At 43.2% G+C, this 12,495-nt stretch overlaps 1 protein-coding gene across 2 annotated transcripts in view; it reads right to left on the bottom strand.

Moving 5' to 3' along the window:
• Positions 1-12,495, bottom strand: part of LOC140211854 (AT-rich interactive domain-containing protein 3B-like) — a 250,075-nt gene that overhangs the window by 85,228 nt on the left and 152,352 nt on the right. The window lies entirely within an intron of this gene.

Raw genomic sequence — 12,495 nt, 5'->3', positions numbered from 1 at the left:
TGAAAGAGGCGCTGTTGTGCCTTTTTCACCACACAGCCGATATATACAGACCAAGTGAGATCCTTGGTTATGAGCATGCCGAGGAACACCCTCTCAATCACAGACCGATTGATGTCAATAGGGGTTAGCCTGTCTCCATTCCTCCTGTAGTCCACAACTAGCTCCTTTGTTTTTGCGACATTGAGCTGATTTCAATTATTATCAGACAATAGATATGAGATTATCAGATAATTAAGATTATTGGAGGCTTTTCCCAAAAGACTTTGTGGCAAGAAGCTGCAATGACCATCCCAAAATGAGCACGATAATATCTATTAGGCATGGGTAGTGAGAATTCAGGAACCAAATTGGTGAACTCAAAACCTGTAGCAGCCATAATCTGAGTAACAGACTGTAAGGGTGAATGGCCCAATCTCGTTCCTGTGAGAATTAAGTCATTAATAAATTATTTCAGGATACATACAAGACAGTGGTCTTATCTGCAACATTACATTCAAACTTTGGTCTTGGAACACTCTACATTTCTATCTTCAATGGTGGGGCAGTGATATTTAATAAGGCATGGCTTCAATATAAATATTTTTATCGGCAAAGTCTTTTAATAACAAGCACTTCAAAGCATTTGATCTGCATTACGTATCAACTTCAATTCTGGGAAACAGCTTGTTGATATTACAAGCAAAAGTCAATATTTTTGCTATACACCCTATACTCTGTGGAATAAGAATGATTAACCCCTACATAATCCAGATTCAGAATCTTGCAATGTCTTAACAGACCTCAGGCATGAATTGTGCTTAGTAACTTCTGCCAGAGTGTGGTGATTTTAGCAAATTACTTACAGGTGGGGTTCTAGGGATGTAACTTGCAATCTGACAGGGGCATTTCTTTATTCTATCAGAATACCTGAAAATACTTTTCACCAATGATGCAGTCCTGGTTGTGATGGGAGGAAGCACGGCAACTATCATTGTACACAGCAAGATCCCACTTTCATCACTGAGGTAAGCAGCAGATAATCCGTGCTGATTGATGTTGATGGCAAGGTATTTACTAGCCATGGCATGGGGTGAAGCTGTTTGAGATGGTGTTACAGTCTCCTGCACACCCAGCTAAAGGCAGATAATTCAACATTCTATCTGAAAGGCAGAGTCAAAGAATCATGAGGTCCTTCAGCCGACTGTCTACATCCTCAGACAGCACCTTCCAAACACAAAATGCTGGAGGAACTCAGCAGGTTAGGCAGCATCTATGGAGAAGAGTAAGCGGTCGGTGTTTCACGCTGAGACTCTTGAAAAGGTGAAAGACTTCCTATCTTCTTATTCAGGCTACTGCCCCCATCATTTCCAGTCCTGATGAAGGGCCTCAGCCCCTAAATGTCGACTGTTTATTTCCCTCACCAGATGCTGCCTGACCAGCTGAGTTCCTCCAGCATTTTGCTTGTGTTGCTCTGGATTTCCAGCATCTACGAAATCTCTGGTGTTTACAATTTACCTTCCAAACCCAACACCTCAACCTGCTAGAAGGACAAGGGTAGCAAAAGCATGGGGAACAGTCCACTTGGAAGTTGCCCTCCAAGCCACACACCACTCTTGGAAATTTATTGTTGTTTCTTCCCTATAACTGGGTCACGTCAAAATCCCGGAATTAACAAAATTCATTACACATACTGATGATATTAATCTGATTCTGATTCGAGCAGCATAGTTGGTATACTCAATACCCATACTTCAAAGACACCTTCAGAGGTCAGGACTGAACCTGCATCATGGGATCTGTGAGGAGGCAGCTGTAACCAGCTGCACCAATTTGCCATGACACTGCACTGCGAGCATAAGGATGATTACACAATTTCTGATCGGACACCATCACCAGAACAATTTCCATCTGAGCTCTTTCTGTTGGGGGTATTGTTGATATAAGAGTTAATGATACCATGAAATAACAGTAGAAAAATGCTCAGCATGTCAGGTGGTATCTCTTGGCACAAAGATATTTCAGGCTGTTTGATCCACAGTGCAATCGCTTATCCCATGCACTAATCTGAACATCCCTTACACGTTACAGTTTGTTGCGTCAACCACTTCCGTTGCTTGGAAGAATGGTAGCCCATTCTTCTGCCCTCTGCACGTAATCCTTAATCCCCTTACCAATACAAGGCCCCTGTACTGCAAGGTAGCAGCTCTACTTGCTGGTCACTTTGCTGTCCGGTGATGGAAACTTAAGTAAACTTGAGAAATTTAAAGGCATCAAAGTTTATTTCAATGGACCAAGATCTAATGGTTAAAAAAAAAAATGCCTCTTCTAGTCAAGGTGGCACTGAGCTGCAGTCTCCATCGAGGTCATGGGTCAGAGTTCGGCAGCACTAGAGGTCAGGACTGCACCCAGGTCATGGGAGCTGTGAGGCAATGTGCCACCCTAAACACCCCTAACGGTGCAGCTCTCCCCCAGTACGGCACTGGAAGGCTCGCCAAGATTTCTGTGTTCAAGTCTCTGGAACCCACAACATTTTGACTCTTACGAAGGGTCAGGATCTTTGATCTGCATGAGCTGGTGACTGCAGCTCCCCATTTTCGCATTATTAGAGCAGAACTGAGAGAAGGTAAGAAGTAACAGAGGACTAGACTGCTCTGCCCCTCAGACACATTCTGTTATTTAATAGGTTCAAGGCTCTTTCTCTGCTTCCAGTTGTCTATTGATCTTAGACTCCTAAACTATGCAATTCATTTCTCTGCACCTCACTCCTAAGTTCTGACATTTAGGCTGGAAGGCATGCCTGTGCATCCGCGCAGGTTATACGGAGCTGTGGTGGAGCCTCTCCTTTCTGTAGAGGTGGATGTAAAAGACTCTGTGACATTGCCTTGAAGAGAAACTCTACCTACTTAACGATATCTGATGACTCTTTGCTATCAGATTTCTGAGTGGGCAATGAACACTACACCACTATTTCAGTTCTTTTTGCACTACTTATTTAATTTAATATTTTATATGTCTTATTGTAATTTGTAGATTATGTATTGCACTGTACTGCTGCTGCAAAACAACAAATTTCACAACATATGTTCGTAATTTTAACCCTGATTCTGATACATTATTAGGCACCATCACAAACTAGGCAGCCACCTGCAATGAGTGGCTGCCATTTTTCCGCTGTTTTTCAAACTGATGTTTAAGAAAGGTCAGAAGGGAATTCCAGGGAATCAGAGACCAGTTACCTGAACATGTGGTCAGGAAATTGGGAGGATTTACAATTAATGACCATGTGACAGAGCACACTGAGAATTTTCCATTAATCACAGAAAGCAGGCATGCCTTGTGAAGGTCACACATGACTACGATCATTTTACGGAGCAGTGACTCTCACAATAGATAGGATGTTTTGTGGACTTCTGTGATAGTTAGAGCCTTGACACATGACCCCAACTTGGCAGGACTTGATGTGGGAAGCTGGGTTTGAGTAAGACCTGATACATGTCCTGATAAATCATCTGGGTTCAGATTGGACAGGGTCACTATTTTAATGTTCAAATTGGGCTGTCTGTACATTCTTTTCAAACATCCAGTTTTGGATTGGATTTAGTGTACTAGATTGATAAATCATTCGAGGTACAGTTAGCTCCTGTCATGCTGACCTGTCTCAGTTCCTTATCGAGATCAGTTTGGATCGGCAGCTGTCCAGTTAGGTTTGGATTTTGTGTGATCCAACCAGACTAGGATCAGGCACGATCCAATCTGGTTTTGATGGCAAGTTGTCCACTTGGGTTTGGATAGGTTGCCGTCCAGACAGGTTCGGATTGGTTGGTATCGAATCTGATACTGAGTGGCAGCAATCAAATCATATTTGGATTTGGCGTGATCCAAACAGGTTCAGATTGTGGTTGGCTGCTGTCTGCTCTGGTTCGGACAGGCTGTGGTCAAGTCAGTTTTGGATTGGGCATGCTCCTGTCTAGCTTGAGATTTTTCTTCTTTAGCAGACCTAACAGACAGAAGATCTGCACTGAAGCTGAAGCCCATGGAAATGAACCTCCAAGAGGATCACAACCTTGTCGTAGGTTTTGGAGGTTTGCATGTTTCAATGGTCTGGAGGGTTATGTTGGCTGGAGTCAGGGCTTTAAGCTTTGACTCTTAGTAGGGTCAGCCATACCAAACAGGTCAAAGGTTAGAGGCCAGTCTGAGTCCTCCAAGTTTTGGGGTTCAGCTCAGGACTAACAGCCCTGACTGGCAAAACAAAATTGTTACAGAAACAGCAATGAAGAATCCTCTGATCACAGTGTGTGACGGTGCAGGCAGACAGAGCTGGGGACCCTCATTGCTGCTCTAAACGCCGTGGAAATGAAGGCAAACTGACAACTTGTCCGAGAAACTGGGCCGTTGTCAGGAGAGATGATCGGCAAGTATTCAACTTGACAACACGGTTACTGATACTTTGTAAAGATCTGTTTTACTACACGCACAATAGAAGGATAGACAGCATTGTAGACAGAAGTAAATCACAAAAAGGTATAGATAGACTGTGCCAAAGTGGGAAAGGATTTCAAATACAATTCTGAGAACGTGGACTAAGACAGCAGGCTGGTTGGTTCAGAACCAGAACTGAGTTTAGTATCACCGGCACATGTCATGAAATCTGTTGTCTTTGCAGCAGCAGCACATTGCAATACATAATAATAGAGAAAAATAGTGTGAATTACACTAAGTGTGTGCATATATAAGATAGTTAAATTAAATAATTAGTGTAAAAATTTAAAAATAGTGAGGTAGTGTTCATGGGTTCAATGTTCATTCAGAAATTGGATGGCAGAGGGGAAGAAGCTATTCCTGAATCATTGACTGCATGCCTTCAGACTTCTGTACCTCCTTCCTGATGGCAGCAATGAGAACAAGGCATGTCCTGGGTGCTGGGAGTCCTAGGTGATGGAGGCTGGGTTGGTTTTCTCTAGAGCAGCGACAGCTGAGGGCTGATCTGCTTGAGGTATCCTCAATTACACAGCGGATATTTAGGGTAGCGAGTAATAATCGTCTTTTTTCCCATGATGGGGATAAATAAGAGGGTATAAGTGAGAAGTAGGAGGTTTTTATGGAATCTGGTGGGGGGATTTTTTTCTTCACACAGAGTGGGTCCAAATACGAAATATACTCTCCAAGAAAGTCATGATGGCAGCGACTCTCAAAACATTTAAGAAACATCTGGACAAGCACTTGAATGGCCAAGGTCCGTAAGGTTAGGGACCAAGTGCTAGTAAATGAGATTAGTATAGAAACAGGCCCTTTGGCTCACCACATCCATGCGAGCCATTGTATTTACCTATACTAAACACTGAAGATCCAGCTGAGTGGTGTCATAACAACACCCTCTCACTCAGTGTCAGCAAAACCAAGGAATTGACTGTAGACTCCAAGAGAGGGAAACCAGAGGGCCATGAGGTCCATGAGCCAGTCCTCATCAGAGGATCAGAGGAGGGGAGGGCTAGCAACTTTAAATTCCTGGGTATTACTATTTCAGATGATTTGTCCTAGACTGAGTGCAATTGCGAAGAAAGCATGGCAGTGCCTCTACTTCTTTAGGCGTCTGTGGAGATTTGGCATGACATGTAAAACCCTTCTAGATGTGTAGAGGAGAGTATACGTACTGGCTGCATCACAGCCTGGCTTGGAAACACCAAAGCCTCTGAATGGAGAATCCTACAAAACGTAGTGGATTTGGCCTAGTACATCATGGGTAAAGCCCTCCCGACCTTTGAGTGCAGCTACAAGAAACGTTGCCGTAGAAAAGCAGCATCCATCATCAGAGATCTCCACCACCCAGGTCATGCTCTCTTCTCACTACTGCCATCAGATAGGAGGTTTCAGGACTCACACCACCAGGTTCAGAAACAGTTACTATCCCTCAAACATCAGGCTCTTGACCAAAAGAGGATAACTACATGCCCTTGCCCATCCGTTGAGATGTTCCCACAACCAATGATCTCACTTTAAGGACTCTTATCTCATTATCTCATGTTCTCTATATTTACTTATATTTGCATTTGCAGTTTGTTGTCTTCTGCAATCTGGTTGATCTTTCATTGACCCTCTTATAGGGTTGTATATGGTGACATGGTATCACTTTGATAATAAAATTTACTTTGTACTTTATACAGAGTACATCGAGTCAGAATCAGAACACTGTCCGCAAACTGGCACACAGAATCAATGAACAGATCTCCAAAGACCTATTGGAAAAACAATATCTTTTAAGTTTTCTTTCACTGATAAAACTGTGCTCTAGACAAATCACAAACAAGAGAAAATCTATAGATGCTGGAAATCCAAGCAACACACACAAAATGCTGGAAGAACTCAGCAGGCCGGGCAGCATCTATGGAAAACAGTAAACAATCGACGTTTCGGATCAAGACCCTTCAGCAGGACAGGAGAAAAAACGATGAGGAGCAGAGTTAAAAGGTGGGGGACAAACATCACTTGTGCAGAATTTATACCTTCATCTGCTTTGTTCTAAAAATGCCACAGGTGGCTTTGAAGGTGTGCATACTGGCTACTGACAGATTAGTTTGTTGGTGGGTTTGGCTGACACCTTGGACCAAATGAGGTAAGAACAAAGTATTTTCCAAATGGAGGTGCAAACATGAGGTTCATGAGCACAACTCACTATAATATGATCGAATGGGGACAAGATATTTAAAGGGGAAATCGGGCCTTTAATGCCTCTTCAGGCTGGAGGACAAGAGGGAGGAAGTGATGCTATAGCAATGCAAAGCTCAAGTTCAACCATAAGCAAAAGCCGATTAACAGTTCAGAGACAGAAGGCATTCTGCGGACACTGGAAGTCCATAGCAACATACACAAAATGCTGGAGGAACACAGCAAGTCAGACAACATCTATGGAAATGAATAAACTGTCAACATTTTGGGCCAAGACCTTTCATCAGGACTGCAAAGCGGGTAGGTGCTAGAATAAAAAGGTTGGGGGGGAGGAGTACAAACTAGCAGGTGATAGGTAAAACAAGGTTAGGGGGAAGGTGAGTGGGTGGAGTTGGATGGATGATGTAGAGAAGATAAGAGGTGATAGGTGGTAGGAGGAAAATGGGTTCAAAAAAGAATCTGATAGGAAAAGGCACTGAATGATGGAATAAAGGGAAGGAGGTGGCGAATCAAAGGGAGATGATGGGCAGATAATGAGGGTAGTGGAGGAGAAGAGATCGGGTGAGTGTGGCAGCAGAATGTGGAATGGGGGAACAACGCACAAAAGGTGGGACAGGGAACAGAGAGGAGTGACCTTCTGAGTTCCTCTATCATTTGGTGTGCGTTTCCCAATGGGGAGTTCTGAACTCCTTAGGAAGAGTATGTCTTGCTCATGAAGAGAGTGCAGTGTGGATTTACAAGAACATTACCTTGATGTCAAGGGTTAAGTTACAAATTCACAAAGTACTTGGAATTTAGAAGGTATATTTTGATTGAAGTGCCCAACATATTGATAGGTTGTTGGGGTGTCTGGGAGTAGGAGGCTGAATAAAAATTACAGTCAGGCTTCCAAGAGTGAAGATTGGAAGGAGTACTGTCACAACATCAAAGGAGTCATTAGACCAGCACTTGAATCAGCAAGGCACAGTAGGCTATTGACCAAACACTGGTAAGTGGAATAAATATAGATGGGTAATAGATGGGTAACTGATGGTTGGCATGGCGATAATAGACCGAGGGGCCTCTTTCTGTTTTATGTGTCACTTTGACAAACAAAAATGGAATAGGAAAAGGCTTTGTGCAAAAGGCTGGTTGGCAGTTGGTCAATTGTTAGTTGAAGGTGTAAAAAGACATGGATAAATGTAAGTGTGTGGGGTTAGGTCACTGTTCAACAATGAACTCATAAAATGGCGGAACAGGCTCAAGAGACTAAGCGTCTTCCTCATTATTACACATCGCTAGATTGAAACAGTGACCTCTCATCAAGAAGGATCTCACTGGATTTACACTCTGTGGCCACTTTATTAGTTACCTCCTGTGCCTAATAAAGTAGCCACTGAGTGACTGTTCATGGTCTTCTGCTGCTGTAACCCAGTCACTTTAAGGTTCAAAATGTTGTGCATTCAGAGATGCTCCTGTACACCACTGTTGTAACGCGTGATTATTTGAGTTACTGTCACCTTCCTGTCAGATTGAACCAGTCTGGCCATTCACCTCCGACCTCTCTCATTTATTCTGCTGCTTGCTAGATATACTTTGTTTTCTTGTTTTTCCACACCATTCTCTGTAAACTCAAGAGGCGGTTGTGTGTGAAAATCCCACGAGATCAGCAGTTTCTGAGATACTCAAACTACCCTGTCTGGTGCCAACAATCAATGGGGATTTCTTCCCCATTCTGATGCTTGGTCTGAACCACATCTGAGCACCCTGTCTGCATGTTTTTATGCATTGAGTTGCTGCCACATGACTGGTTGATTAGCTATTTGCATTAACAAGCAGGTGTACGGTGGCACCACCAAAGTGACCACTGAACGTAAGATGGCGTGGAATATCCTGAGAGAATGAAAAGTGCTTGGTAGTCAAAATGCCAGACGTAAACCATTTACCAGCAACCTTCTGTACTGATAGGCTCCATCCTAATAAAGCATAAACTTCTACCGCTCCAAATGCTTCCACCTACACCTTTAATTAGAAGTAGATAGAAAGGAGCTGTTTCTTTCGGTATTTAATTTTGGGGAGAATTGGTCAAGCTTTAATCTAGCCGATTATATCAACTTCGGAAACCTTCCATTAAAGCCCATCTTATTCTGCTCTTCCAGCATCCATCATTCGCTACATAACCCCACTCATAATCAACCTCTGTGTGTTGATTAAAGTCGAAGAGGAACCTTTCATTTATACCCCCTAATAGAGGGTGATCACAAGGCAGTGTGGAACCCTTTCATTACACTGGCCCTTCCCTCTAGCTCCAAAAGGCATTGAAAATGTACCTGCTCCAAAGTGCAAGGATCACTGTAAGGGGTGTGGGGATCTTTTGCCATTGGCGGCTGACCTGATCTCCACGGCACCGGTATCTGAGGTGGTTTATGGAGTTTATGGCCTGCCCAACCTCTCCCAATGACTCTGGCTCTGAAGCCCTGGTAACATCTGCGTAAATCTTCTCGCTATTTCTAACATAAATATTTTTATCTAAAGGATTTACAATCCACAGGAAAAAATGGCTTACGAGGACGTCAGGTCATAATTATGGCTTAGTAGCACATTAAGAGCTCTCACACCCTACAACAGAACATAACAATACATGGGATTTTACTGTGAGATTAGCCTGTTAGAATCTGATGTTCTTGCCAACTCATTGGACGTACTGTAAAAGTTGGAGAACAGCTGAGCTTGTGACAGCACTGACTCTTAATTTCCGTGTACAACTGTAGAAGCATGCGCTCCAGAAGGTTGTCAATGTCATGCTGTAACGATAGTGAATACTGATAGCTCCACCATCATCACTGCCTATTCTGTAACCCCTCTGGAACTCCCAGTGCCCAAGAATGGAAAAGCCTACAGACACATCACCAGTAAAGCCCTCCCCACCACAGAGCACATCGACGAGGAGTGGAGCCATAAGAAAACAGTGTTACGGATCCCCACCATCAAACCATGCTCTCTTCTTGCTGCTGTCATTGAAGAGGAGGTACAGGGGCCTTAGGACCCACACCAGCAGGCTAGCTCCAGAACCAACATGGATAACCTCACTCAACTCAACTCTGAAATGATTCCACAACCTGTGGACCCACTTTCAAGGGTTCTACAACACATGTTCTCTGTATTATTCATTCATTTTATTTGGGCAAATGTCTTCTTTTGCAAACCAGGGAAGGACTCCTAAAGCTTGCCCCATCAACGAAACACTCCCATAACCTACGTACTCACTTTCAAGGGCTCTTCATCTCATGTTCTCAATACTTATTTCTTATTTCCTTCTTTTTGTGTTTGCAGTTTGTTGTCTTTTACAGACTGGTTGAATGCCCAAGTTGATGTGGTCTTTTATTGGTTATATTTTGGTTATTATTGTATAAATTTATTGAGTATCCCCGTAAGAAAATAAATCCCAGGGTGACATGTATGTACTTTGAAAATAAATTTACTTTTGAACTTTGAATAATTATCAACTGAACAAGGAGAGCAGGAAAGATCATTTAATGATGTTAAAAGACACCTGAGGGACAACTTCCCACAGAGGCGGTCCGAATATGAACCAGCCACCAGAGAAAGTCAAATATAACATTTTAAATATATTTGGGTAAGTATGCAGATGGAAAAGTTATAGACAAGATAGGGACAAATGGGACCTTGTTCGGCCTGGACAAGTTGGCCATAAGGGCTCGCTTCTGTGCTGTATTATTACCCTATTGACCCTACATAGTAGAATCTCCTGGTGCCCTTGGCTGGAGCATTAACACTACCATGAGTTGGTGAGGTACCAGAGATTTGAGTAGCTCTTGTCACAAGGATCATTAAAAAATAAAGAAAGAAAATTGACCCTGAGAGGAAATCAAGAAATGTTCCTTGGTCTCAAACTTCCTCTTCTAATTGCAGCCCCACTCTCTTGTTGAGTCCTTTTCCACTTCGGCAGCATCCAAGATAGTGCTCAGTCTGTTCTGGGCTGTGCTAGTTCAGATGGGGAGTCATTAATCACCCTCGTGTTGACAGGACTGGGTGTAGGTTGGGCTGGGGTGGGGGGGTGGAGGTTAGATTAGAGTGGCAAGAAGGAAAGGGGGAAGGGTGGCCTTAATCTTCACTTTTCTCCGGCGGAGGTAACAGGTCCTGTTCCTCGGAGACTGGCCTAACATGACAGCTCCCACAGAGCAGAGAGTTATCGGGTTACAGCTTCTCCCTGCTGGAAGCAGCAGTAATGACATCTCATGAATCCATCGTACATTCATAGAAAGTCACAGCATGAGAAATGCAGGCCAGAAAGAACTATCCAACCCAATCCCAGCTTTTAATTATTTGCTCATTTTTCAGTATTTGGGCAACATTTATTGTCGCTCCCTAACTGCCTTTAAGAAGATTTATTTATTTAGAGATACAGCGCAGAACAGGCTCTTCCAGCCCAACAAGTTGCACCACCCAACAAATCACCTATTTAACCCTAGCCTAATCACAGGACTATTTACAATAACCGATTAACCTACTAACCAGTACATCTTTGGACTATAGGAGAAAACTCGAGCGTTCAGAAAAAATCTACGCGGTCACGGGGAGAACGTACAAACTCCTTACACTTGGCGTCAGAATTGAACTCCAACAACACCCTGAGCTGTAATAGCGTCGCACTAACCCCTATGCTACTGTGGCGCCCGATGATGGTAATAATGATGATGACATGCTGTGTTTTGAACCACTCCAGTCCTTCTGATAAAGGTTTTATGGTTTCTGCTCGAACATAGAAGCAATGGTACAAGGATGTAAGAATACAGCAGCGGCAGTTGGCCAGTTAGCCCCTCAAGAATGCCCCACCATTCAGTATGATCATGTCTGATTGGCCCAGAATGTGTGGTGACATTTGTGGGTTGCTCTCAGCATAACCTGTGTATGCTGGAAATCAAAGCAACACACACAAAATGCTGGAGGAACTCAGCAGGCCAGGCAGCATCTATTGAAAAGAGTAAACAGTCAACATTTTGGGATGAGACCCTTCACCAGGACTAGAAAGAAAGATGAGAGGTCCCATCTGAAAAAGAAGCCCATCCAAAAGATGGACTTCTCATTATTTTTTCCAGTGCTGATGAAGGGTGTTGGCTCGAAACGTTGACTGTTCACTCTTCCATAGATGCTGCTGGCCTACTGAGTTCCTCCAGCATTGCGCGCGTGTTGCCTTCACACTCTCAGTTGGTTGTTAACACAAACGATGCATTTTACTCTATGTATTGATATACATGTGACAAATAAACCTGAATCTGAATCTGATGAGTCGCAAGCCTCATTTCCTCTTCTGTTCCTGGTGCCACAGCCCTCAGTTCTCCAATCTGGTATTGGAATTGGTTTGTTATTGTCAAGTGTAATGAGTTACAGTGAACAGCTCTTCTTGCATATTGTTCATACAAATGAAATCTCAAACCGTGCACTGAAGTAGAACAAGGTAAAACAGTGACAATGCAGAATAAAATGTAGAGACAGAGTTCTTAGATTTTAAAGAGTAAAATGAGAATTAGAGGTATTAAGTGGATGTGCAGGGTTACCACAAATCACCACACAAAACATCTTTCATTCCCCTTTAAGTAACCCTAATGATCAAGATTCTGGAGTTCGAGCTCATGGGACTAGAGGTTTCAATCCCTTTGATAAGCAAATCCTAACTCCAGAATTCCAGAAGTTCATCGTCCTCGGCGGGAAGGAATTCCTACGCACCTGTTTTAAATGACTGACTCTTATCTTTTATCGAGGTCCTCTTCAGACTATCCCACTTGCAAAAGTAACTTGCTGAATGACATTGTAAATATTGGCACAGGGTGGGTCTGCTGCTGGGGATAAGGA

This window comes from Mobula birostris, chromosome 18, assembly GCF_030028105.1.
Source record: "Mobula birostris isolate sMobBir1 chromosome 18, sMobBir1.hap1, whole genome shotgun sequence".
In the NCBI taxonomy this organism is placed as follows: domain Eukaryota; kingdom Metazoa; phylum Chordata; class Chondrichthyes; order Myliobatiformes; family Myliobatidae; genus Mobula; species Mobula birostris.
Note: the sequence above shows the minus strand (reverse complement) of the source record. Positions and strands in the feature narration are given on the sequence as shown.